Raw genomic sequence first — 6,000 nt, 5'->3', positions numbered from 1 at the left:
ATGTTCTCATCTTGATTTGGTTGGTAATTATATTTAAGATTCCAGCATTTTACTGGCATGAACATTATACCGGAATTTTTATAAATGCAAAGATAAAAGAGGATAGACAAAGTTTGAGAACTGATTTATTTATCTGCCCCTAGTTTTCAAATATGTTTAACCTTAACCACTGAAAAGATGAATGTCTGTACAGAAATATTTTCTCCTACAAAAGCAGATATTTCCATCTCTCACCATCAAATTCTACTAATTTTAGTTTGTGGAAAAAACAGAATTATTTAGTGAGGGTCTACAGAAGACCAAAATTTCAAAGCATGCCTGGAAAGAATTGGCAACTAGCAAGAACAAATTGAATTCCCCTTGCTTTTTTTTAATTGATAATTTGATTGCATTAACTTGGCTACATTAAGACAATTTATTTTTGTTTGGCTGGCTGTAGCTAAGCATTAGTTAGTAAGAGAATGTTTTTGAAACAGTTACATTATTATGGCCTCTTTATGCTCTTTTAATTTTTCTCATTATGCTTTTGTCCTTTACCTCAGGTTTTATGTTGCCCACTCCTTATATTGAAAATCAAATGCTGTATTTTAATCTCAAATATACAAATTATTTTGAGAATTTCTGTAAGTTAGTAAGAACAACTACCAGTCATGATATATATTAACTATCAGATCGCTACCATATAGAATCATTTTTGGGGGCATAAGATCAATGAATTAAATTTCTTTGGGGGTGATATTCAGAGATGACTTAGGGTGAAATCTTGTTAAGCTAAAGTGACTGAAGACAATACATTATTTAATAGTGTCTATTCCAATTGCCTGCAGAAACAGCTCATCAATCTTACCATCTTCTAGGGGTGCAGAGGGTATAATTCCTCATCACCTGACACAAAATAAATGTGAAAGTGCCTTCTGTAAATTTTTGGTATTTGAGTATGATGAACAATTGAAAATTAAAATGGATTTTCACTTAATCTCAAAATTGGATTTTGTCATAAAATGACAAGTTATATTTAGAGTATAACAAGGTATTGGCTGGGCTTGGTAAAGATTGTTCCAGCAATTACAAGATTTAATTTTTAAGAGTTTTATCTCTCTCATCCCCTCTTTCTCAAAAAAACAAAGATTTTGTCCCAAATTTAAAATTTGGCATTGCATGTATTTTGCTAAATTAGGAAATAAATTTAATCACAGAAATTCTATTAATTTGGTGTTATGAATTTATGATATACATTTTGTGTGTGAATAACTTATCAAAGAAACTGTAGAGTCCAATTATAGAATTCAAATAGAGTGTTGTCTTCAATACAAGCTCCTCTACAAATCTGTGACTTCTCTATTCCAGTGAAGCACGTGTTAGACTATGGCATTTGTTTATCAATACATCTCCACAATTAGATTACTGGCTCCTCAAAGAAAGGGGTAATGTCTTTTACATTTGTGTATCCCTAAGGCCTACTGGTGTGGCATACACAAGATCCCCAACAAATATATGATGGAATAAATGAATTAATTATTCTTACCTCCTCTATTGCAGTATCTGATTCTCTCCAAATATTTTATCACTTCATTCCTCATTTTTCCCACAGTCTCTAATTCTGGATTCCTCTTGCAGGTATATTCCATAATATTCTTGAGCCCTGGAATCCACTTTTAATTGATTATTCTTTTAATTCCTTACTAGTTTTATTAATGCTTATCTAGCTAAACTGTGTTGTAGCCTTTCAAAGTCACCTTGAAATTGAAATCCTTAAATCAAAATTGTTTCCACAACATATTAGAATCTAAGGGCTGGAAGGATCTTAGACATCATCTGGACCCACTCCCTCATTTACCAAAATAGAAAACTGAGACCTACAGAAAATAAGCCACTTGACTCAAATTTTACATTTCTTGTTCTCAGTTCTGCTTTCTTCAGTTGATATTAAATACTTCTGCCAAAGAATGTGTCTCATTGGAGAGATATGAAATTTTAAGGGTTCGACAGAATGAAAGAGGTTATGGAAGTAGGGCTGAGTAAGTCAAATAGGCAGCAGCCCTCTTAATGGTAGGCTTAAAACAAACACACTTTGTAAGGTAGTGAAGTCAGCTGCATGCTTGGGAGCCTGAAATACTCTGTTAGAAAATTAATCCATTAGTGTTATGAGAAATATCCAGTTTTTCTCTGGCCCAATCCTGCTTCTTCCTTTTTCCTCTCACTAGTACTATTCCTCAATAACGCTTTACTCCTGTCTCAGCAAAGCTTGATGCTGGAGCTCTAACAATGTCACCAGGAGCTGATTCCTCTCATTCCATTTCTTGGCTCCAAAGTCCTCAGTACTGATGCAATGCTCAAAATCTAGACCAAGGAGGCTACAACTCTTCTTCATATATTCTCTTATTCAAGTCTAGCAGAAAAGGGCACCTCTCTTCCTGAAACCTCGTAAAAAATCTCATTGTTTGGGTCCATTTTCATCCATAAAGTATGACCAAGTGGTAGCATGTGCTCATTGATGCTAGCCAATGCGGGCCCATTCCAGGCCGTAAGGATGTGATCAAGCCACCTAAACCACATGGGCTGAGAGTGGGACTTCTCCAGACAAAACCTGGGGCTACCCAAGGCTGTAGGTCCCTCCATCTGTGTAACCATCTTGAATTTGCCCCTATATGACCCGGGACCTGGAATACCACTAACATTCTTACCAAATTGTGCAATTTCACCCCAGAACCTCAGATAAGAGACTAAGAACTTTGCTTCTGCAAGGAAAGACCTATTTTACCAACTGCCTGCCTCTGCCAAAGACTCATGCCACACACTTCTGTATGGGGTTTGGCCACACGTTCGAAAAATTCTTCTGCTATGTCGCTATCAACCTTCTTGCAGCCAATGTATTTGTCTCAATCTGCCCAAATTATTTTTTTACAAAGATGCAAAGAGCCAACTCATTAGAAAAGACCCTGATGCTGGGAAAGATTGAAGGCAGGAGGAGAAGAGGTTGACAAAATGAGATGGTTGAATGGCATCACCGACTCAACGGACATGAGTTTGAGCAAGTGCTGGGAAATGGTGAGGGACAGGGAAGCCTGGAGTGCTACAGTTTGTGGGGTTACAAAAAGTTGGATACAGAGCAACTGAACAATGCTACTCTTCAGCTTCCCTGGTGGTCCAGTGGTTAAGACTTTGTACTTCCATTATGGATCTGATCCTGCTAGTGCCTGCCTCAGTTTTGAAACAGGCCCATCCAGGAATAAGTTGTTTCCCTGATATGAAAAGCATTTATTTATTTATCACTTCCCTGATATGAAAAGCAATCAAGAAAAATATATAAATGTATCAATTTCAACTCATTCGAATTTAGGATTTCTACCTTTCAAAAACAAACTCTGTATCTGGACCAAAAAATGAAACATTTTTTAGGCTTTCAGGCCATTTTCCCCATGATGGAAACATGTGATTTTATTGTTTCAGTAAAAACCAAGGTTCTCCAACAAACTTAGGTCAAGAGAAAAGTGTGCACTCTCAGAGACTAATTAAACTACAAAATGTAATTGTATTGCTTAATATGGTCTAGATTACCAGTCCTATTGTCAGAATATACTGATAGTGAATGTCATTCCTACCAACTTCCCAATTAATAAACATTTTCATCAATACTTAAAAAGACACAAAAGGTCAATTCTAAAGGTACCACACCACTCAAGTGTTCCTTCACCACAGACTTGATGTGGAAAGGGAGAAAGAGTATGAAAACAAAGCAGGAAATAGAGTTGTTTCTCTTTACCATGGATTTAGTGAGAGAGAATGTGCTTTTTTAATGACATTTTCTAGAGGACAAAAGCTAGAATATTTTTACTTAGAATGCTTTTGTATTAAGGTGACATTTCTCTCTCTGTTGCCTTTTTCCTGCATTTTGTTTGCTTACTGACCAGATTATTTGCCTGTTAGTTAACAAAATGAGGGTATGGAGCAGGTAATGGTTGGATTTGCATTATATTTCATCCCCCTGGAGAAAGTTGATGTGAAAAATACGTATTTTGAGCTTGGAAAAGCATTTTTTACTATGACTTTATTTTTTAGATTTGGAAATCAGCTTATGGGCTATTCCTGTAAGACAAGTTTTTTTTTTTCCCCGAACACAAAAGGGAGATTATTTCTTTCAAAAATAGGCAACCCAAGAAAGATAGTTTTTTATGATTGTGACTAAATGAAGTTTTAAACAAGACTCATGTAACTCTCTTTTTTATACTAGGACATACATGTTTTGAATGAAGTACAGTTGATGTACCATATTACACGGGACAGGTTTACAATGTAGTGATTCACCATTTTTCAAGGTTATACTCCATTTATAATTAAAGAATATGGGCTATACTCCCTGTGTCATACAGTGTGTCCTGGTAGCTGATTTTGTAAATAATGGTTTGCACCTCTCCTCCCTCCACCCCCTCCCCACTAGGTAACCACTAGCGTGTTCTCTGTATCTGTGAAGACTCCCATCATTCTTAAACTTTAGCTGACTCCCCTGTGCACGCTCCTCGTTTGTGTTTTACTCCCTCACACCACATCCCTCCCAACAGGGCATGTTTATGGCTAAATAGATCTTTCACAGTTTTAAACTCCTTAGACACTTCTGCTACTGTTTTGTGCTATCAACTCTTTGCTCCAAGGGAATCACACATGTGTTATGGGAACCTTAACAGTCCGCGATTGGCAAGTGATGGCAGGTCCCATCTGCTGCTGACATTTTCAAACTCTAATTATCAGCATCACATTACTTCAGCCTCTCTGGACAATGTGCATCTCTAATTCCCTGTCTGTGTCCCTCAATCCACTTCCCCGTCTCCCAAAGGATCGCTTTCCACTAATAACAGTCTTGGAATTAACATCTACAATTCTCTCATGACCTGTGCAGCAATATATGACATTTTTAATTTAAGAATTGAAACAGCTCCAAAGACTGGATGGAGCCTGTGGTATAATCCTGGCCTCGAGTCTGTACCACAGGTTAGAAAACCCCCACCCCTTTTGTTCTTCCCATGGAGGCAGGTAGCAGCACTTCTGCCACTCTGCCAAGCGACACTCCGACTTTGCTGATCATTTGGCAGTTTACTGCCAAGGCAGGAAAATCTGTCGAAGGCTTTCAGAAGGTCTGAGCATCTACATAGGATTTTGGAAGAGTGGGTTTATTTGTTCTACGACCTCACCTGCCTTTAGGTTACTGACAGTCCAGAAAATTGAATTGCCTCCACAACTCATTCATAATCCATTCCACGTCTTCCGGTACAGTCAAGTAAAATTGTCAGCACAGAGTAATTCATAAAGGTCTATCTCGAATGCTTCATAGAAAGCTATATAATGCACTTTTCTTCCAAGGATCTCAAGGAACTGCTCAGAGAATCTGAACTATATCCTAATATGAGGATTCAGGTCAGAGATTACCTCTTCATTTGCAGGAAAACATAAAATAAAGTAGGGGGAATTTTGACTCATTTTTCACAGTCAGGATTCATCTGACTAATGATGGGAAATTGACCATACTAGAAATGACAAAAGTCAAATCCCCTTCCATGCCATTCTTAGAAAATCTCTAAGTACAGATAAAAATAAATAAATAAACTATAACAAGTCAGACTCTTTTGCTAGTCCCAGTTCTTAAAATTCAATGAAAATAGAAAGAAAATTGTACAAGACTGGGATCCATCTTATAATGAGAATTTTGGAATTCTTAGGAAAGTACCTAGTTAAATAGTACCAAGTTAGTTTTATAATCCGTCTTTGGGACTATTTTCTACCAATATTTTATCCATTAATTGTTGGTGATATAGGTGATATAAGAAAGCAATAATGAGAAGAACATTTTATCCTATGCCTAAGAACTTAGGAGTAACAGAAACTAGGTTGTAACAAAGTTAGTAAAATACTAGGTGGGAATGAGGCTCAAGACACTCAGTCCCCCCGAGAGTAACTCAAACATTATAAATGGATGACAGAGAATTTGCGAACACCAAGCACTCAATT

Source organism: Odocoileus virginianus, chromosome 22 (assembly GCF_023699985.2).
Source record: "Odocoileus virginianus isolate 20LAN1187 ecotype Illinois chromosome 22, Ovbor_1.2, whole genome shotgun sequence".
Taxonomy (NCBI): Eukaryota; Metazoa; Chordata; class Mammalia; order Artiodactyla; family Cervidae; genus Odocoileus; species Odocoileus virginianus.
This window is presented reverse-complemented; position numbering follows the sequence as displayed.